Source organism: Triticum aestivum, chromosome 2B (genome assembly GCF_018294505.1).
Source record: "Triticum aestivum cultivar Chinese Spring chromosome 2B, IWGSC CS RefSeq v2.1, whole genome shotgun sequence".
NCBI classification, from domain to species: Eukaryota; Viridiplantae; Streptophyta; class Magnoliopsida; order Poales; family Poaceae; genus Triticum; species Triticum aestivum.
The window spans coordinates 555,419,283-555,442,059 of NC_057798.1; the positions used below are offsets into that span (position 1 = coordinate 555,419,283).

At 43.4% G+C, this 22,777-nt stretch overlaps 1 non-coding gene and 2 pseudogenes across 1 annotated transcript; 1 reads left to right on the plus strand and 2 right to left on the minus strand.

Moving 5' to 3' along the window:
- Positions 1 to 403: 403 nt before the first annotated feature.
- On the plus strand, positions 404 to 1,452 carry LOC123039296 (U-box domain-containing protein 21-like; annotated as a pseudogene).
- A 15,452-nt stretch (positions 1,453 to 16,904) lies between these two features.
- On the minus strand, positions 16,905 to 17,007 carry LOC123047780 (small nucleolar RNA R71). Its single transcript, XR_006423144.1, has one exon. It is a non-coding gene; the product is annotated as a small nucleolar RNA R71 (small nucleolar RNA).
- Positions 17,008 to 19,218: 2,211 nt separating this feature from the next.
- LOC123041627 (BTB/POZ and MATH domain-containing protein 2-like) lies at positions 19,219 to 21,052 on the minus strand (annotated as a pseudogene).
- Between the last annotated feature and the right edge of the window lie 1,725 nt (positions 21,053 to 22,777).

The window sequence follows — 22,777 nt, forward strand, 5'->3', positions numbered from 1 at the left end:
ATCCAGTAGGAGGCACAAGCAAGTCTCCAATATATGCACCTGCACAAACTAACAAACACTTGCACACAACGCGAAAAAACGGTTGTCAAGGATCTCTACTATTAAAGGGGGATCTGCAGTCGTTGTGATGGTTCGACTCCCCACGGGTATGACTCCACACGCAAAATGATCGCAGGAGCAGCCCACGTTCCCTGGAAGCAAGCCTTCCTTCGCGCAATTAAAAAAACAACCAAGACCCACTACTGTCCCACGTCCCATGTATCCTCTCCACCTCTCGCTCCTGATCCATCCTCTCTCGATCTCGTGAGAAAAATCGCCGCCGCCACCGCCGCCCCCTCACTCGTGTGCAACTGCCCATCTACATCACCGTCCGACGCTCATGTCGGTCGTTGCTGCATAGCCAATGTACGCCGCCCTCGTACGATCTACTTGCCTCTGACACCGCAACAACCGTCGGTTCCATGGACTACGCCGCCGACGACTTAGGAGGTTGACCCCTTGTGGGGAAGCTGGCGGGAGGCCGACGCCGTCGAGGTGCTCGCCACCGCGAGGCGTAGGAATGTGGCGGCCTACTGGTAGGTGGCTCCCAGGGCTAGGGCTATCAGGTAGGAGCGCGACCGCAACCGCCGGTTCCTTGAAGCTGCTCGCCTTGGCTTTCCAGAGCCTCACCGGTGAGCCCGTGTATGGCACTAGTGCCGCAGTATTGGGCGCATTGGGAAGATCTTTGCGGCCCTTACCGTGTTCTTCCCGCTCGACGAAGAGGCCCGCGCTAGATTGCCTCCCCGATATCTCTCAAGACCCTCGTCTCGGTGCTCTCTCACGGTGACCTTGCCGCGTGGGCCAGCGCCGCCATCATCCTCCGCGAGCTCGCCTTGTCCCCCGACCGGCACACCGTCAACGTCATCTCGAGGACACCCAGCGTGTGCAGCGCGCTCGTTGGCCTTGTCAGGAAACCCATGTCCCCGCAGGCCACCAAGGTCGCGCTCGTCACGGCCTACATCTCGTCTCCGGCAGCAACCGCGCGGCCGCCCGCTTTGCCGAGCTAGGGGCAGTGCTCGTCGTTGTGGATATCGTCCTGGACGCTGACAAGAGGACTAGCGAGAAGGCACTGGCCATGCTGGACGGCGTCCTGTGCCCACACCGGCCTCGAGTCCGTGCGTGCGCATGCGCTGGTTGTGGCGGTGCTAGTCAAGAAGATGTTGCGCATGTCCGACATGGCCGCGTGGTTCGCCGTCTTTGTGCTCTGGCGCCTCTGCCGTGCCGCGGACACTGGCACCAGCGTGTGCTACGATGAGGCGCTGCGTGTGGGCACCTTCGAGAAGCTGCTCCAGGTGGGTTGCGGCGGCGTGACCAAAGATCGGGCCAACGAGCTGCTCAATGGTTTTAGGGACAGCGTAGTGCATCAAGATGGTGGACTTCAAGGGGCTCAAGAGGCCATTTTGCTCGGTGTGAATGCTGAATTTTTAGTGTCTGGTTTCACCCTTGTTTCGATTGTATTGGGAGCTAGATTCGATGTGTAGATAAAACATAGTCCAGGATGACTAGAATTTTTTACCCCATAACTAAATACCCGTATACAAAATGATCAACACAAAAGAGAACTGAAAATTTTCATGTTTATTTATCTTCATAGTTTGAAAGTTATTTCGTGTTATTTACGATTTTGAAGTGATGCACACATTACAGAATTCCATGAAGAGTTGAGAAACATAAGTCTATTTTTGTGGTCATCATGATGTTGATAAACTCCTATATGCCTCTTTTTCTGAGTAGTATGCTCCAATTTTGTGGTCATCATGTGTATTGCAGCTTCAATCATGTTCAGTTCCTCTCTCTACACGTTTGGAAATCGATCATACATAGTAAGATAGAAAATCTATTTTTAATTAAGATGTCCATAAAAAACATTTACTTGTGAATATTTGAATAACGGAGCATATATGTACCCTTGCCTTCTCCCTGAAGAAATGATGCCCGTTGTGAATTATGTCAATCTCGAACACCATATTTACTATTCAGTAGACCAACAACGTGCTCTTATCATATTTGTGTATCCTTACTATTTTTTTATTAAAGAAAAGATACAAGAATGATGGTGGAGAGCTTAGAATATATTCTGTGTGCACGTATTCATCCAGTGTTGCGCTCACTCTTTTCCCATAGAGGCTCAACCAGGAGAAGCACCTGGGCCTGTCACTCATGGACATACCTGTTTATGCATATCAGAGGCAACACTCACCCTGCTTCTTCAACAAAGTGATCATACATGGGCTTTTTCTAGATGCAAGGAAGGTAGTGAAAGAGACGATGGCATAGGAAGTTAAGGACACACTTCTAATTTGTGAAATATACATTAGGGGTCTCTCTTACTATTTCACGTTAAAAAAAAGAGACATGATAGAGAAAGCAACGGGAGAAAGAATTGGTAGTTATTGTTATATCGATTAATATCCATCATGTTTGGCATGCCTTTTGAATTAGAAGAATGACCGATGTATACATTTTTTTAAGTCCCGTGGCAACGCACAAGCATTCAGCTAGTAGGTATAAACGATAAATAAAAGACAAAACTAAAGTAATATAAATAAATTGCAGCAAGGTATTTTTTGGTTTTTGGTTTATAGATCTGAAAATATATGATGGAAAATAGACCCGGGGGGCATAGGTTTCACTAGAGGCTTCTCTCTTGAAATAAAACATGCGGTGAGTAAACAAATTACTGTTGAGCAATTGATAGAAAAGCGCATAGTTATGACGATATCTAAAGCAATGACCATGAATATAGGCATCACGTCCGTGACAAGTAGACCGAAACGATTCTGCATCTACTACTATTACTCCACACATCGACTGTGATTCAGCATGCATCTAGAGTATTAAGTACATAAGAACGGAGTAACGCCTTAAGTAAGATGACATGATGTAGAGGGATAAACTCAAGCAATATGATATAAATCTCATCTTTTTACACTTTATGGCAACAATACAATATGTGCCTTGCTACCCCTTCTGTCACTGGGTGAGGACACCACAAGATTGAACCCAAAACTAAGCACCTCTCCCATTGCAAGAAAAACCAATCTAGTTGGCCAAATCAAACTGATAGTTTGAAGAGAAATACAAAGATATCTTAATCATGCATAAAAGAGTTCAGAGAAGACTCAAATAATATTCATAGATAATCTGATCATAAATCCACAATTCATCAGATCTCAACAAACGCATCTCGAAAGAAGATTACATCGAATAGATCTCCAAGAACATCGAGGAGAACATTGTATTGAAGACCAAAGAGAGATAAGAAGCCATCTAGCTACTAGCTATGGACTCGTAAGTCTGTGGTAAACTACTGACACTTCATCGGAAGGGCAGCAAGGTTGATGTAGAGGCCCTCTGTGATTGAATCTCCCTCTGACAGAGTGACGAAAAAGGCCCCAACATGGGATCTCACGGGAAGAGAGGCTTGCGGTGGCGGAAAAGTATTTTGGTGGACGCTTATGATGTTTGGGGAATATTTGAGAATATATAGAGGTGGAGTTAGGGTTAAGGGACACCCGAGGGGCCCACAAGCCAGGGGCGCCCCCCTGGGCCTGAGGGCTTGTGGCCTCCTCGGGACTCTTCTGGCTCTCTCTGCAATTCTTCTGGGTGTCTTCTAGTCCAAGAAAAATCATCATAAAGTTTTATTCCGTTTGGACTCCGTTTGATGTTCCTTCTTTGTAAAAGTCAAAAACAAGGAAAAAACAGAAACTAGCACTAGGCTCCAAGGTAATAAGTTAGTCCAAAAAATAATATAAAATAGCATATTAATGCATATAAAACATCCAAAACAGATAATATAATAGTATGGAACAATAAAGATTATAGATACATTGGAAACGTATCACAGAGCCACGAGGGCCCCACAAGCCTAGGGGGTGCGCCCCTATGGGGCACGCCTTAGGGCTTGTGGCCTCCTTGTGGGTCTTCTGGCCTCGTCCTGAAGCTTCCTAGTTGTCTTGTTGTCCAAGAAAAATCATCATAAAGTTTTGCTCCGTTTGGACTCTTTTGGTATTGATTTTCTATAGAATTCAAAAACAAGGGAAAACAACAACTGTCACTGGGCACTAGGTTAATAGGTTAGTCCCAAAATAATATAAAATAGCATATAAATGCATATAAAACATCCAAGATAGAAATATAATAGCATGGAACAATCAAAAATTATAGATACATTGGAGACGTATCACACACCACTAGCACACGGCACTTAAGATGATCAATGTCCATGCAAGCTGAAGGTCACTCCAAACACCTTGAAAGGATTGGCCTGAGAAGCTCTCATACGTGCCCCACCTCCTCCACCAAAAAAAGGGAGGAAGCCACATGATCAAAAGAAGGATTACATGAACATGGGGGGAGGGGGCTGGTAGTCAGCCAACGGTTCAAAAGACCTAGAAACCGGCTGAGAATGAGATTGAGGATAGTCCTACTGTGTTTCGAGGGGTCCTTACCCTGTCAAAAGAAGGATTACATGAACATGGGGGGGAGGGGGGCTGGTAGTCAGCCAACGGTTCAAAAGACCTAGAAACCGGCTGAGAATGAGATTGAGGATAGTCATACTGTGTTTCGAGGGGTCCATTACCCTGTTAAACACATGTCACCTGCTACTTCATACAACCACATATTGTATGGCGTGAGGTATCTTCATGATGATATTCCAAGGAAAGAGAAGGCGTCCAAGGACACATTTGGTACCCCATATGAAAGTCGCCTGGTCTACACAGTGAAGGTGCCACCAGGTGTTGGCTTCCTCGATGATTTCCCTGTGGACATATTGATTTTAGGGAAATCTTCAACCTTACCCACCTCTGCAGTATAGAGGGGTGCTCCTTGGTAAGGCTATGGGTGCTACATCTCTCAGGGAAGGAGAAGGCCGATAACATATCCGTCACGGTGGCGGACCCTTACACTTGCACTAGCACAACCATAAAGACTGGCATGGTGTAAAAGTTATGATCAAGTTGTTGGGAAATGTTGCATGGAAAACAAAAAATCTATGCACACGCAGGATCTATCCATGGAGATGCATAGCTACGAGAGGGAAGAGCATCTTCATACCCTTGAAGATCGCAAATCGGAAGCGTTTATCAACGCGGTTGATGTAATCGTACACCTTCACGATCCGTTTCGATCAAGAACCAAACAAACAACACCTCCGCGTTTAGCACACGTTCAGCTCGATCACGTCCTCACCTTCTTGATCTAGCAAGACGGACGAAGTAATAGATGAGTTCGGGCAGCACGACAGCGTGGTGACGGTGTTGGTGAAGAACAATCTCCGCAGGGCTTCGCCAAGCACAACTGAAACTATGACGGAGGATAAACTAGAGCGGACGGGGTTGCTGGCACGCGGCTTGGTGATTCTTGATGTGTTCCAGCTGCTAGCCCTGCCCCTCTACTTATATGTTGAGCCCTAGAGTCATAACTTGGAGAAAGAGCCTCTTCAAAGTCGGTTTTGCCCCTAAGGGAGAGTCCTTCACGGACTTCCAGGACCAGACGCCACAATCCTTGCCGTCTAGCCTAGACGCCATGGGCCTCGGTGTCTGGTCCAGGGCCAGACGCTAGGGTCTCCAGCATTGGCCCCTTGCCATCACAAAACTCCTTTTGCACCGACCTAAAGCCCTGTGGGCTTTACCCCTTGGCTGAACCATATCATCCTATATCAATCTTTACATCTGGACCATTCTGGAGCTCCTCGTCATGTCTGTGATCTCATCCGGGACTCCGAACAACATTTGGTCACCAACATACATAACTCATATAGTACTATATCGTCAACGAAAGTTAAGCGTGCGAACCCTACGGGTTCGAGAACTATGTAGACATGACCAGAACACCTCTCCGGTAAATAACCAATAGCAGAACCTGGATGCCCATATTGGCTCCGACATATTCTACGAAGATCTTTATTGGTTGAACCATTATGGCAACATACGTAATTCCCTTTGTCCATCGGTATGTTACTTGCCCGAGATTCGATTGTCCGTATCTTTATACCTAGTTCAATCTCATTACCAGCAAGTCTCTTTACTCGTTCCATAATACATCACCCCGTGAGTAACTCCTTAGTCATTTGCTTGCAAGATGTGTATTACCGAGAGGGCCCAGAGATACCTCTCTGATACTCGGAGTGACAAATCCTAATCTTGATCTATGCCAACTCAACAAACACCTTCAGAGATACCTATAGAGCATCTTTATGATCACCCAATTACATTATGACGTTTGATAGAACACAAGGTATTCCTCCGGTATCTGGGAGTTGCATAATCTCATAGTCGAAGGAATATGTATTTGACATGAAGAAAGCAAAAGTAATAAACTCAACGATCATTATGCTAAGATAACGTATGGGTCTTTGTCCATCACATCATTCTCCTAATGATGTGATCCCGTTATAAAATGACAACACGTCTTTGGTTAGGAAACCTTAACCATCTTTGATCCATGAGCTAGTCTAGTAGAGGCTTACTAGGGACACGGTATTTGTTTATGTATTCACACATGTACTTAAGTTTCCGATCAATACAATTCTAGCATGAATAATAAACCTTTATCATGAATAAGGAAAAATAAAATAACAATTTTGTTATTGCCTCTAGGGCATATTTCCTTCAGTCTACAAATTGCACTAGAGTCTGTAATTTAGATTACACATAGTAATTAATCTAACACCCATGGAGTCTTGGTGTTGATCATGTTTTGCTCGTGGAAGAGGCTTAGTCAACGGGTCTGCCACATTCAGATCCGTATGCATTTTGCAAATCTCTATGTCTCCATCCTTGACCTTTTCAAGAATGGAGTTGAAGCGTATCTTGATGTGTTTGGTTCTCTTATGAAACTTGGATTCCTTCGCCAAGGCAATTGCTCCAGTGTTGTCACCAAATATTTTCATTGGATCCGATGCACTAGGTATTACACCTAGATTGCATATGAACTCCTTCATCCAAAATCCTTCATTTGCTGCTTCCGAAGCAGATATGTACTTTCCTTCACACGTAGATCCCGCCATGATGCTCTGCTTGGAACTGCACCAAATGACAGCTCCACCATTCAATATAATCCATTTCTCGGTTTGTGACTTAGAGTCATCCGGATCAGTGTCGAAGCTAGCATCGACGTAACCATTTACGACAAGCTCCTCATCACCTCCATAAACGAGAAACATATCCTTTGTCCTTTTCAGGTACTTCAGGATGTTCTTGACGGCTGTACAGTGATCCACTCCTGGATTACTTTGGTACCTCCCTGCCAAAGTTATGGCAAGGCACACATCAGGTCTGGTACATAGCATAGATAGCATACATGATAGAACCTATGTCTGAGGCATAGGGAATGACTTTCATTTTCTCTCTATCTTCTGAAGTGGTCGGGCTTTGAGTCTGACTCAATTTCACACCTTGTAACACATGCAAGAACCCTTTCTTTGACTGATCCATTTTGAACTTCTTCAAAACTTTATCAAGGTATGTGCTTTGTGAAAGTCCTATTAGGCGTCTCGATCTATCCCTATAGATCTTGATGCCCAATATATAAGTAGCTTCATCGAGGTCTTTCATTGAAAAATTCTTATTCAAGTATCCTTTTATGCTATCCAGAATTTCTATATCATTTCCGATCAACAATATGTCATCCACATATAGTATCAGAAATGCTACAGAGCTCCCACTCACTTTCTTGTAAATGTAGGCTTCACCATAAGTCTGCATAAAACCATATGCTTTGATCACCTCATCAAAGCGTATATTCCAACTCCCAGATGCTTGCACCAGTCCATAGATGGATCGCTAGAGATTGCACACTTTGTTAGCACCTTTAGGATCGACAAAACCTTCTGGTTGCATCATATACAACTCTTCTTTAAGAATTCCATTAAGGAATGCAGTTTTGACGTCCATTTGCCAGATTTCATTATCATAAAATGCAGCAATTTCTAACATGATTCAGACAGACTTAAGCATTGCTACGGATGAGAAAGTTCATTGTAGTCAACTCCTTAAACTTGTCGAAAACCTTTTGCGACAACTCGAGCTTTGTAGACCGATACGTCTCCAACGTATCTATAATTTTTGATTGTTCCATGCTATTATATTACCCGTTTGGATGTTTATGGGCTTTACTCTACACTTATATATCATTTTTGGGACTAACCTACTAACCGGAGGCCCAGCCTGAATTGCTGTTTTTTTGCCTATTTCAGTGTTTCGAAGGAAACGAATATCAAACGGATTCCAAACGGAATGAAACCTTCGGGAGTGATCTTTTTAGAACAAACGCAATCCAGGAGACTTGGAGTGGATGTCAAGAAGTAACCGAGGCGGCCACGAGGGTGCCCGGCACGCCCAAGGGGGGTGGGCGCGCTCCCACCCTCGTGGGCCCCTCGTGGCTCTCCTGACCTACCTCCTTCACCTATATATATCCATGTACCCCGAAAATATCAAGGAGCACCACAAAAAACTAATTCCACCGCCGTAACCTTCTGTATCCGCGAGATCCCATCTTGGAGCCTTCGCCGGCGCTCCGCCGGAGGGGGAATCGACCATGGAGGGCATCTACATCATCTCCAAGGCCTCTCCGATGAGTTGTGAGTAGTTTACCAGAGACCTTCGGGTCCATAGTTATTAGCTAGATGGCTGCTTCTCTCTCTTTGAATCTCAATACAAAGTTCTCCTCGATCTTCTTGGAGATCTATTCGATGTAACTCTTTTTGCGGTGTGTTTGTCAAGATCTGATGAATTGTGGGTTTATGACCAAGTTTATCTATGAGAAATAATTGAATCTTCTCTGAATTATTTTATGTGTGATTGGTTATCTTTGCAAGTCTCTTCAAATTATCAGTTTGGTTTGCCCTACTGGATTGATCTTTTTGCAATAGGAGAAGTGCTTAGCTTTGGGTTCAATCTTGAGGTGTCCTTTCCCAGTGACAGCAGGAGCAGCAAGGCACGTATTGTATTGTTGCCATCGAGGATAAAAAGATGGGGTTTATATCATATTGCATGAGTTTATCCATCTACATCATGTCATCTTTCTTAATGCGTTACTCTGTTCTTCATGAACTTAATACTCTAGATGCAGGCAGGAGTCGGTCGATGTGTGGAGTAATATTAGTAGATGCAAGTAGGAGTCGGTCTACTTGTCACGGACGTGATGCCTATATACATGATCATGAATAGATAATATCATAACTATGCACTTTTCTATCAATTGCTCGACAGTAATTTGTTCACCCACCGTAATACTTATGCTATCTTGAGAGAAGCCAGTAGTGAAACCTATGGCCCCCGGGTCTATCTTTTATCATATAAGTTTCCTATCTACTTTTATTTGCATCTTTACTTTCCAATCTATATCATAAAAATACCAAAAATATTTATCTTATCTTATTATCTCTATCAGATCTCACTTTCACAAGTTACCGTGAAGGGATTGACAATCCCTGTATCGCGTTGGTTACGAGGTTCTTGTTTGTTTGTGTAGGTGCATGGGACTTTTGAGGAGCGTCCTACTGGATTGATACCTTGGTTCTCAAAACTGAGGGAAATACTTACGCTACTTTGCTGCATCACCCTTTCCTCTTCAAGGGAAAACCAACGCAGTGCTCAAGAGGTAGCATAGATAGTAACATTACCATCAGCGTCCGTCTTCTTCTTGAAGATCCATTTATTTTCTATGGCTTGTCGATCCTCGGGCAAGTCCACTAAAGTCCACACTTTGTTCTCATACATGGATCCTATCTCAGATTTCATGGCCTCAAGCCATCTGTCAGAATCTGGGCTCATCATAGCTTCTTCATAGTTCGTGCATTCGCCTTGGTCTAGTAACATGACTTCCAACAAAGTATTACCATACCACTCTGGTGCGGATCATGCTCTCGTCGACCTATGAAGTTCAGCAATAATTGATCTGAAGTTCCATGATCATCATCATTAGCTTCATATCTAGTTGGTGTAGGCATCACGAGAATAGCTTTCTCTGATGTACTACTTTTCAATTCGAGAGAAGGTACAATTACCTCATCAAGTTCTACTTTCCTCCCACTCACTTCTTCCGAGAGAAACTCCTTATCTAGAAAGGTTCCATTCTTGGCAACAAAGATCTTGCCTTTGGATCTGTGGTTGAAGGTGTACCCAATTGTTTCCTTAGGGTATCCTATGAAGACGTTCTTCGATTTGGGTCCGAGCTTATCAGACCGAAGCCTTTTGACATAAGTGTCACAACCCCAAACTTTTAGAAATGACAGCTTAGGTTTCTTACCAAACCATAGTTCATATGGTGTCGTCTCAATGGATTTAGACGGTGCCCTATTTAACTTGAATGTGGTTGTCTCTAATGCATAACCCCAAAATGATGGTGGTAAATCGGTAAGAGACATCATAGATCACACCATATCTAATAAAGTATGATTATGACGTTTGGACACACCATTACGTTGTGGTGTTCCAGGTGGCGTGAGTTGTGAAATAATTCCACACTATTTTGAATGAAGGCCAAACTCGTAACTCAAATATTCGCCTTCGCGATCAGATCGTAAAAACTTTATTTTCTTGTTACGATGATTCTCCACTTCACTCTAAAATTCTTTGAACTTTTCAAATGTTTCAGACTTGTGTTCCATTAAGTACATATACCCATACCTACTCAAATCATCTGTGAAGGCAGAAAATAACGATACCCGCCGCGTGCTTCAACACTCATCGGACCGCATACATCGGTATGTATTATTTCCAATAAGTCATTAGCTCGCTCCATTGTTCCGGAGAACGGAGTTTTAGTCATCTTGCCCATGAGGCATGGTTCACAAGTATCAAATGATTCATAATTGAGTGATTCCAAAAGCCCATCTGCATGGAGTTTCTTCATGCGCTTTACACCAATATAACCTAAACGGCAGTGCTACAAATATGTTGCACTATCATTATCAACTTTGCATCTTTTGTCATCAATATTATGAATATGTGCATTACTACAATCGAGATTCAACAAGAATAGACCACTCCTCAAGGGTGCGTGACCATAAAAGATATTATTCATATAAATAGAATAACCATTATTCTCTGACTTTAATGAATAGTCGTCTTGCAATAAACAAGATCCAGATATAATGTTCATGCTCAATGCGGTCATGAAATAACAATTACTCAGGTCTAAAACTAATCCCGAAGGTAGATGTAGAGCTAGCGTGCATCGTCACCTCGTCCTTAGCTAATCTTCGTTTAATCCGTAGCTCCTATTTCGAGTTACAAATATGAGCAACCAAACCAGTATAAAATACCCAGGCGCTACTACGAGCATTAGTAAGGTACACATCAATAACATGTATATCAAATATACCTTTGTTTTTTTGTTCACTTTGCCATCCTTCTTATTCACCAAATACTTGGGGCAGTTCCACTTCCAGTGACCAGTCCCTATGCAGTAGAAACACTTAGTTTTAGGCTTGGGTACAGCTTTGGGCTTCTTCCCGAGAGTGTAACTTGCTTGCCTTTCTTCTTGAAGTTCCCTTTATTTCCCTTGCCCTTTTTCTTGAAACTAGGGTCTTATTAACCATCAACACTTGATGCTCCTTCTTAATTTCTACCTCCGTGGCCTTAAGCATTGCAAAGAGCTCGGGAATTGTTTTGTTCATCCCTTGCATATTATAGTTCATCACGAAGCCTTTGTAGCTTGGTGGCAGTGATTGAAGAACTCTATCAATGACACAATCAACTAGAAGATTAACTCCTAGCTGAGTCAAGTGATTATAATACCCCAGATATTTTGAGTATGTGTTCACTGACAGAATTGTTCTCCTCCATCTTGCAGCTATAGAACTTGTTGGAGACTTCATATCTCTCAAGCAGGGCATTTGCCTGAAATATTAACTTCAACTCTTGGAACATCTCATATGCTCCATGACGTTCAAAACGTCTTTTAAGTCCCGGTTCTAAGCCGTAAAGCATGACACACTGAACTATCAAGTAGTCATCAGATCGAGCTTGCCAGACGTTCAAAACATCAGCTTCTGCTCCTGCAGCAGGCCTTTCACCTAGCGGTGCATCAAAGACATAATTCTTCTGTGCAGCAATGAGGATAATCCCAAGTTACAGACCCAGTCCGTGTAGTTGCTACCATCATCTTTCAACTTAGCTTTCTCTAGGAACGCATTAAAATTCAGGGGAATGATAGCACAGGCCATTGATCTACAACATAGATATGCAAAACTATAAGACTAAGTTCATGATAAATTAAGTTCAATTAATCAAATTACTTAAGAACTCCCACTTAAGTAGACATCCCTCAAGTCATATAAGTTATACGTGATCCAAATCAACTAACCCATGTCCGATCATCACGTGAGATGGGTAGTCATCAATGGTGAAAATCTCTATGTTGATCATATCTACTATATGATTCATGTTCGACCTTTCAGTCTCCGGTGTTCCGAGGCCATGTCTGTACATGCTAGGCTCGTCAAATTTAACCCAAGTATTCCGCATGTTCAAAACTGTCTTGCACCCATTGTATGTGAACGTAGAGTCGATCACACCCAATCATCACGTGGTGTCTCAACATGACGAACTGTAGCAACAGTGCATACTCAGGGAGAACACTTTTTCCTTGAAATTTAGTGAAGGGATCATCTTATAATGCTACCGTTGTACTAAGCAAAATAAGATGCATAAAAGAAAACATCACATGCGATCAAAATATGTGACATGATATGGCCATCATCATCTTGTGCTTTTGATCTCCGTCTCCAAAGCATCGTTATGATCTCCATCGTCGCTGGCTCGACACCTTGATCTCCATCGTTGTGTCGTGGTCGTCTCGCCAACTATTGATTCTACAACTATTGCTAATGCATAGGGATAAAGTAAAGCAATTACATGGCGTTTGCATTTCATACAATAAAGAGACAACCATAAGGCTCTTGCCGGTTGCCGATAAATTAGAAAACATGATCATCTCATACAATAACGTATATCACATCATGTCTTGACCATATCACATCACAACATACCCTGCAAAAACAAGTTAGACGTCCTCTACTTTGTTGTTTGCAAGTTTTACGTGGCTGCTATGGGTTTCTAGCAAGAACCATTCTTACCTACGGCAAAAACAACAACGGTGATTTATCAAGTTTGTTGTTTTAACCTTTTTCAAGGACCGGCTGCAGTCAAATTTGATTCAGCTAAAGTAGGAGAAACAGACACCCGCTAGCCACCTTTATGCAAAACTAGTTGCATGTCTGTTGGTAGAACCGGTGTCATGTACGTGGACATGTAAGGTTTGTCCAGGCCGCTTCATCTTACAATACCGTCGAATCAAAATAAGACGTTCGTGGTAAGCAGTATGACCATCACTGCCCACAACTCTTTGTGTTCTACTCATGCATATCATCTACGCATATACCTGGCTCAGATGCCACTATTCGGAAATGTTGCATGGAAAACAAAAAAAATTCTACGCACACGCAAGATCTATCCATGGAGATGCATAGCTACGAGAGGGGAGAGCATCTTCATACCCTTGGAAATCGCAAAGCGGAAGCATTTATCAACACGGTTGTTGCAGTTGCTAGCCCTGCCCCTCTATTTATATGTTGAGACCTAGGGTGGTAACTTCGAGAAAGAGCCTCCTCAAAGTCGGTTTTGCCCGTAAGGAAGAGTCCTTCACGGACTTCCAGGACCAAACACCACAATCCTTGGCATATGGCCTAGAAGCTATGGGCCTCAGCGTCTGGCCCAGGGCCAGATGCCAAGGTCTCCGGCGTTTGGCCCCCTGGCCTCCACAAAACTCCTTTTGCATTGACCTAAAGCCCCGTGGGCTTTACCCCTTGGCCGAACCATATTATCCTATATATCAATCTTTACCTCCGGAGCTCCTCGTCATGTCTGTGATCACATCTGGGACTCCAAACAACATTCGGTCACCAACATACATAACTCATATAGTATTATATCATCAATGAACGATAAGCGTGCGGACCCTACGGATTCGAGAACTATGTCATGACCGAGACACCTCTCTGCTCAATAACCAATAGAAGAACTTGGATTCCCACATTGGCTCCTACATATTCTACGAAGATCTTTATCGGTCGAACCGTTATGACAACATACGTAATTCGCTTTGTCCATTGGTATGTTACTTGCCCGATATTCGATCATTGGTATCTCTATACCTAGTTCAATCTCATTACCGGCAAGTCTCTTTACTCGGTCCATAATACATCACCTCATGACTAATAACTCCTTAGTCATTTGCTTTCAAGCTTTATGATGTGTATTACCGAGAGGGCGCAGAGATACCTCCCTGATACTCAGAGTGACAAATCCTAATCTTGATCTATGCCAACTCGATAAACACCTCCGGAGATACCTGTAGAGCATCTTTATGATCACCCAGTTATGTTGTGATGTTTGATAGAACACAAGGTATTCCTTTGGTATCCGGGAGTTGCATAATCTCATAGTCGAAGGAATATGTATTTGACATGAAGAAAGCAAAAGCAATAAACTCAACGATCATTATGCTAAGCTAACCGATAGGTCTTTGTCCATCACATCATTCTCCTAATGATGTAATCCCGTTATGAAATGACAACACATGTCCATGGTTAGGAAACCTTAACCATCTTTGATCCACGATCTAGTCTAGTAGAGGCTTACTAGGGACACGGTATTTGTTTATGTATTCACACATGTATTTAAGTTTCCGATAATTATAATTCTAGCATGAATAATAAAACTTTATCATGAATAAGGAAATATAAAATAACAACTTTAATATTGCCTCTAGGGCATATTTCCTTCAGAAGTACCTTGCTGATGGCTTGAGAATGTGTTATATTTTTCAAGTGATCCTTATTTGGTTTTCACCGGATCTTTGCCACTTCTCAATTATTTCTAACGCTAATCCTTCAAAAGAGAAGAAAATCCGTGTTTCCATTGTTTGGCAGAAAATATCATTTACGGAAGGAAACCGAGGAGGATTGCTACAAACCAAGTCAAATGGAGCAGCTTTCGTGTGGAGAGCCAAATCACCAGGTGCACCGGAGCAAAAGACAACCTTCCATGTGATCACCAGTGCTCACATAAGCTGTCGTATGAGGTGCCAATAGCTCCACCACATGTATACAAGACACTTTCGTGAAGGGACCCAGGGGAGAAGAGAACCCTAGCTGCCGCCACCACATCCAGAATAGAAGAGGAAGTGATGAAGAACCTTCAGAGATCTTCTTAGTTTTGTTCCTTTCATCTCCATCATCATCCCATCCTTCACTATTGTAAGAGGAATTCCAAGTTGTGAGAAAAAAGTTTTAACTCTATTCATACTCATTTGGAGATCAAGACTATTTGAGTTGTCCATTTCATCTCATTGTGGATCTTCATGGTATTATTATTATCAATATGGTTTTCATGGGTTTAATATCTGGTGTGATTGGTTTCTCTATTATGATGCGTGAATAATTCCCCCTAGGCATGGGAGATATAGTGAGTAGTAAGATTCATTTGTGCCTGATCAATATGTCAGCATTCGTGTTTGTAGTCTTATGATCGTCTAGTAAGTTGTTATATTGTGGTGAAACCTATGTGTGTTGTCCAATTTAAGGCCCCGGGAAGCACGATCTCAAGAACTACACATGTAACACATATTGTTTAGGAAATCTAGAACCTTTGACATGAAAGGTGGACACATCTATGAGGACCGAAGACAATATGAGATAACGGTTATCCATGAAACTTAATGCTTGGTTCTGGTCTGAGGACCTTTATTGTGGATACGGCCACTCTGTGGCAACGGTGAAGCAGGACCATAGAATGGAATTTAATCCCGCGAGGAGGAGTTCCATGACTTTAGGGTGATCTGCCTACGGAACAAACATGTCAAATACTACGAATATGATACAAGGTAACTAGTATTACCGTCGCATAGGCACACTTGATGTATACCATGAGCTGCATTCTCCGCGTGCCTAATCTCTTCATTACAAGAAGCACCACCCTAATTTCATATTTATTTATGTTATTTACTTTAAAAAGTTTTTACTGTTGTTACTATAAACAATTTTCATCTTTGTTACCCTGGCTAATTCGTCCACGAGGACAGTAACTGTATTTGTAGAACCACATGCAGTTACTTCACATAAGAATTGTGACAGAAGTGCAAATATAAATACTCTCATCTGCTCTTCATTATCATGATAACTAATTGGGATACTTCCATGGAAGTGCTACATAACCATGTATGTCTTGCAGGCCATCAAGCATTTTCTGGCACCGTTGTTGGGGAGCTAAGTGCAGAGTATTTTCTTCGTAATTGTTTTTGTAGGTGTTGTTACTGTACATGCTTCCTGTAAGTGACAGGGGCTCTACTTGTTCTGGAAGAACGTATTTGCCAGATTATATTGCTCGTTTTCCTCAGGAGCAACAAGTTTCATTAATAGAAAAATACAAAAATACTCAGACCATTGAACTTAACACTTTCTTTGCACAGATGTCGATTACTCAGAAACCAAAGAAATTTTTAAGAGATTATTATACTCTAGTTATGATTCAAAGATCTCCTATAGTGTATCCTACAAGTTATGCAAAAGAGTATTTGATTGATTATGATCTATCATGGAAGTTAAAAGGCATGCCTTTGCAGGAATCGAAGAGGAAGACCCTCAAGCACATCTTATGTTCTTTGATACTTTATGTGGTATTTTTAAATTGAAAGATGTGTCAGGAGAATTTGTTTTGTCAAGACTCTTTAGATTTTCTCTTAAGGGTGATGCTGAAAATTGGTACAATCAATAACCTTATTGGGGTATAATCAGCTGGCTAATGCGCGCGGATAAATTTATGGCTAAATTCCTTCCAGGCTCAAAGATCACTAAATTACGTAGAAATCTCACTTTATCTATTCAAGAAGATGGGGAAAGTCTATATGGAGCGTGGGAAAGATATAACAATTTTTGAACCTTTGCCCTAACCATGGTTATGCTGAACATGTTATACTTCATATATTTTATCATGGGATTAATGATGAATCCAAATCAATACTTGATCTAAGTGCAGGAGGATGTTTCATGTCTCTAACTCTTGAAGAAGGACAAGCACTAATAGGTTCATAACGCGTAGGACCCGACATCTCCTCCCTTTGTCCCTCCTCCAAGAAAAGGCGACTAGGGTTTCTGCCTCTCATCGGCGATGCCGCCGATCTCCCACGTCTCCTGTGGCCTTAGGGCCATGGGTGCGCGGTGGATCCCAGCCCTTACCGGAGGGAGGGTTCTGTTTTCAGGTGCTTCTTCAAGTTTTGTTAGGGTTTGCGTCCTGCTCAAGAAGACGAGATGACAGCGGCTTCTTGAAGATGGAATAAGGTTCTCCCCGCCTAGCCCCCATCCCAATGGTGTGTCTAGCATCGTCGGAGGGCGTGTGGAGGTGTGTCTCCGGCGGATCTCGCGAGATTTGGTCGGTGGTTGTCTTGGTGGATCTGCTCGGATCCGGTCTTTGCTAGTGTTTGTTCATGTGTCCTCGGGTTGGATCCTTCCGATCTAAAATTCTCTTCATCGGTGGCTGTTGCTGTTCTTGGGCGTTGGTCCTATGGGACCTTAGCACGACGACTTCCTGACTGTCTACTACAACAAGTTGTGCCCGGCTCCAGTGGGGGAGGGGCAATGACGGCGGCGCGCCTTCGGCTTGCTTCAGTGTTTATAGTCGTCGCTAGGTGGTCTATGAATCTGGATGCAATTTTGATTATTTCCGGTGTTCGTTGTACTACCATGATTGAAGATGAATAGATCAACAGTTTCCCGCAAAAAAAGAATGAGCACTAATAGAAAAGATTATGATTGCTAAAGAGCAGTGGAATATTGATGAGCCACCAAAGCCCACCAAAAAAAATATCATATTGAAGACATGGAAGAATTAAAAAAGGTTATTCAAGAAAAAAGCAAACATGTTGAACAAGTTATCAATGAAAAAGTGGATATATTCAGTATCTATCAGCGGGAGGACAAACTTCAAGAAACAATGAATAAATTCAAGTTTCACCAAGACAACTTCAATAGAGACTTCCGAAGATGCATTCACCATAATGAGAAGGTTATAGCCTACCTTTCTGAAGAGGTAGAAGGGTTAAGTCATGCAGTGAAGAACCTTGATAAACACTCTCGCATGATAGAAACCCAATGTTTTCAAATTACGAAACTCAATCTTTGATTCTTGCTCAATTGAACGATGAAGCTCCCTCCCGCCGCGGGAGGCGCTCGTATGCAGGAGGCGGCTAAGCTCAGAACAGAGGGAGTAGTGACGGAGAGATATTAGATGCCATAAGGATAACATAGCATGTCAGGGTATTTGGTTTGTTAGTTGCTGCTGCTCAAAGATAAGATTGCCGATCTGCCGCGTATTGTGAAGCAATGGATGATAAGTGAAGATGTCTGGAACATCATCGACTCAAGTGGCCAAGAAACCCAATGGCACCACCAACAAACAAGATCAGCAGGTCCCAACCAACCTCTCATGAAGAGACTCATGTGTCAACCTCAAATTTCGCATTTGTCTCGCACAACAAAACATATTCAGGCACACCACTTCACCTTAAAATAGTAGAGATTTTGAGGCCAAAAACCTACCCTGCAATAACTTTGAGACAAGCAATTTGATTTATCAAATTGAACGAACAGGTTTAAGTTTACCATTAGGCCATAAGGCCCATTACACCCAATACGAAACATGAACAGAAACCATTGCATATGTTATGATTTTAGCTGTACAAATCTCACAAGTGCCTTTAAAATTGCACATAACTATGATATGTATGGAGACCATTCTAAACATAACCTTCACATGCAAATGTATCAATACTGTGGCACATATATTCTCAAAGGTACTAATTGATGGGGATTAAACAGCTTGACACCTTAGAAAAAAGAGAAATTAAAGAGAGCATATAAATTAGAAAAAAAGTAGATGAGCACAGAACATCCAGAAAAACTAGTGAAGGTTCATAAATAAATTCAGATATCGGATGAGCATCCAATCGATACATGCACGAGATATGATCATTCTTCTCCAAAAGACACCAAAATATCTCTAAAAACTATAGGACATGAAAGGCTATTTATATTCCAAAGACTCCAATGATCTCTGCAAACTAAGGACAAGCCCAGTTCAGGTGGCTATGTATTGAGTAACTTGCGGAAGCTTACACAAGAATCCAAGATGAGTATTACTAAAATTTCCATGCCTTCTCCAACATATCTGCTACGATAGTCTCCCCCAAATTATCTCTAGATAGAAAGTGGAAGGTGAAGCATACACTACTTCGTCTCAGGTGGCTACATGTTAACTAAGCCATCTATTCTAAGTTTCTAACCCAGGATGGACACAATAAAATTTGAGAAGCTTCATAACTCTCTCCAAGATATTTACTGAGACAGCAGGGCATGATTTCTTCAGGTGCACATAACCCTGGCTTGCCAACACATCATCCAATCTATTGGAAGACATGATAAATTGAGCACAAGCATCTTTTAGCCTGCTGCAGTTATGCTGATCAGCTAGAGCTGATGTTGTCGCCACAGTCTCAACATCAAGAGTTTCGCAAAGAATGTCTTCACATATCATCTTCATCCTTTCCATCGCATATCGATCAGCAGCCACTAGTAAGTGCCTGACCATTTTTTTTTCTCTTCATCATCAATTTTGTCGATGGAAGGCAATGCATCCGTGTAGATAAAGTGCAGCAATGCCTTGAAAACAGTAGGCTGCATGTCTTTGACGGTGATGTTCTGTCCACACTTGCCTCTCATCGGTCCATACAGCTCTGCCTTGAAGACTGGGGACCGCGTTGCAAGCACAATCCCATGTGCAGGAAAAATCTCACCTTCAACCTCGAATGTCACATCTGCTTCCTCGGCTGCCTCTAGCAATTTTCTGAAATTTTTTGCCAAGTCTGAGGGTGGCATCTGGACCTTAACTGTTATCCCGGTGTCCGCAACAAGTGGTTCATTGATGATAGTTAGATCGCACTCAATTACAAGACGGTCATCCTGCAGATAAGCCGACTCCTCCAGCTCACTCTTCTTAAAACTTATAACACCCCAAATATAATAATCATCGGTCCCCCTGGCATCGAGAGAATTGAACACTGTCGGTGATTTCGAGCAGGGCATCACCGGCGACGATAGCCCGCTGGCCTGATTGACCAACCTCAAGTCGTAGAGCACCCTTACCTTTGCACCCTTGCTCAGGAGCTGCAGGTAGACTGAGACGTGGCCCTGGCTTTCGTTGCTCTCTCCGTCTGGGTAGTAGCGGATGCACCATTCATACCCGCCAACAGAGACGGTGGTGGACCGGATGAATTTGCCAATGCCCATGCCCTCATGCAGGCTGTACCCGACGATCTCGAATACAAGCGTGGCCCGCGCCGTCACAGGGGTGCACCTCGACGCCCTCCTTTCTGTTGGCCTCTTCGATGCCGCCATTGTGGGAGTTTCCCTGCGGGCTGAGGATGGCCGATGGCGTGGGGTGGGGATCAACCGATCAAGGCGGTGGCGATGGGAGAGCTGGGGGAGGGGGGAACCTCGATGCGACCTGGGCGTGGGAGACAGCGACACGACGGAGGAAGGTAGGCGGGCGGCGCGATCGAACCGGAAGACGAGGGTTTGGGCGAGCAACCGGGGACGAGGGCTCCAGAATTTCAAGCAAAAACCCTCCGTTTCCGAGTATATATCTCTCCTATTCCGCTGGCTCGACGAAACTGTCCGCCCGATCGATCTCATGTTGCCCACGTGAACAAGGAAAGTGTCCTAGCGACCGGTGGCTCCCGATCGATCTCATACGGAGGTCATGGAGCGGAAAAATACACAGGTATCCACGATCTGCGGATCGGCGATACGATCCTTCCCACCTAGACGAGACGAGATCGGCTACGGCGCCGGCCTCTCACCTCCACTCCCCTTTCCCCTCGCGGTAAACATATTGTAGAGCATCCTCTCGCGCACGCCGGTTGGGACGAGTTCCCCGTCGCCGGCGTCCAGCCCCCTACAGCACGTTTTAAATAGCGCGCTAAGCATCTTAGCGGCGGACCTCTTTCAAATGCTATTCGCTATAGCGCGCTATTTAAAATGTTTGTTCATTTGTTTGGACCAAAGTCTTTTAGCGCAAGGCCTTTTATAAACGCTATAGCGTGCTATAACGGAGCTATAGCGGGCTATTTAAAACAGTGACGATGGTTCCATCCGTTATAGGCGGCGGCAGGTATCATACACGCTGCCGGAGGCAACCTCGCGTCAAGCTCAGGGAGGAGTGCGCCTCACTCGGCCTCCCCTCCGTGGACGTGCAGGCCGGACCGCCGGAGCCGCCTACGTCCCGCGGTCTCGCGCTTGGGACACCGAAGCCCGCGCCCGGCTCTCCTGCGCGCCAGGACGGACGGTGCATACGCTCTCCCGCGTGGGCAATCTGCTCGACGTCGTTGCACTCTCCTTGTGCCAGCCCACATGGGTACAAGAGATGGTGAACTCCTACGAGACTGAAGCGAATGCGCAAAGAGTGGCTCCAACAGCATGCCATCCATATATAGCCCCGACGACGACTATACATGGGCAGCAAAAGGTCCACCCGATCGAGCTGTCTACTACTGTGCACGTACTGCCGGGTTTGTACCCTGTAGTTTCAGATTGGACAATATACAGCACCATGCCCTTGTGCAACTTCCTCTTTTCCAATTATTGCACCATGTCTCACCTGTACTTTGGATTTTTCTTATCCTGTTTTTTCATCCGTTTTTTTTAGCAAATGTTTTTTCATCAATTGTACTACTCCGATGCTTTCTTTTGCTTCAGGAAAGGTGGCTACAATGGTGGCCCACCTGATTGAGGAACGAACGATCAGGAACAGCACAAGACCGACTGAACTCGAGCAGCTCTAAATCACTCTGCCTCTCATAGCCTATCTGCTTTTCTGCTTTCAGCTATCAGATTACCAATTGGCAGTCTGCTCGCCAAGTCAACATACCACCTAACCCTGTCAGGCGCCTTCAATTTACTTTTTATCCGAGCTTGAATACCCAAAGATTCCACCTAGCTAGCTCTGTCACTTGTTTTTGTTCGATGCCATGTTTGGAATGAAGAAATTACTCCCTCCGTCCGGAAATACTTGTCATCAAAATGAATAAAAGGAGATGTATCTAGATGTATTTTAGTTCTAGATACACCTCTTTTTGTCCATTTTGATGACAAGTTTTTTCGGACGGAGGGAGTACAAGGATATGCTCTTGCTAAAAGAAAAACTCGTTGAAACAAAGGATTATAGTTTGTAATTTATAAACAGGCTTTCTTTAGAATTTTTTGTGCGAGCATGCAGGGACTCATGTGTCAACTTCAAATTTCGTATTTGCTAGCTGTGTTTTCAGGCCAAAAATAGTATTTCTACTAAACATATTGAGGAGATCATCTTCACATTAAAATAGTATTTTCAGGCCAAAAACCAATCATGACTTTGAGACAAGCAATATGATTTAGCAAACTAAGAACTGCTTTAACCTGCATATATTATGATTTTAGTTGTATATATGTCGTAAGTGCCTGTCAAATCATACTCATCCTACATCTGCAATTGTATCAATAAGGAGGCACATATATTCCCAAAAGGTACTAACTGATAGGAATTAAACATCTTGGCACCTTAAAAAGGAGAAATTAAAGAGAGCATATAAATTAGACAAAAGTAGACAATTACAGAACATTCAGAAAAACTAGTGAAGG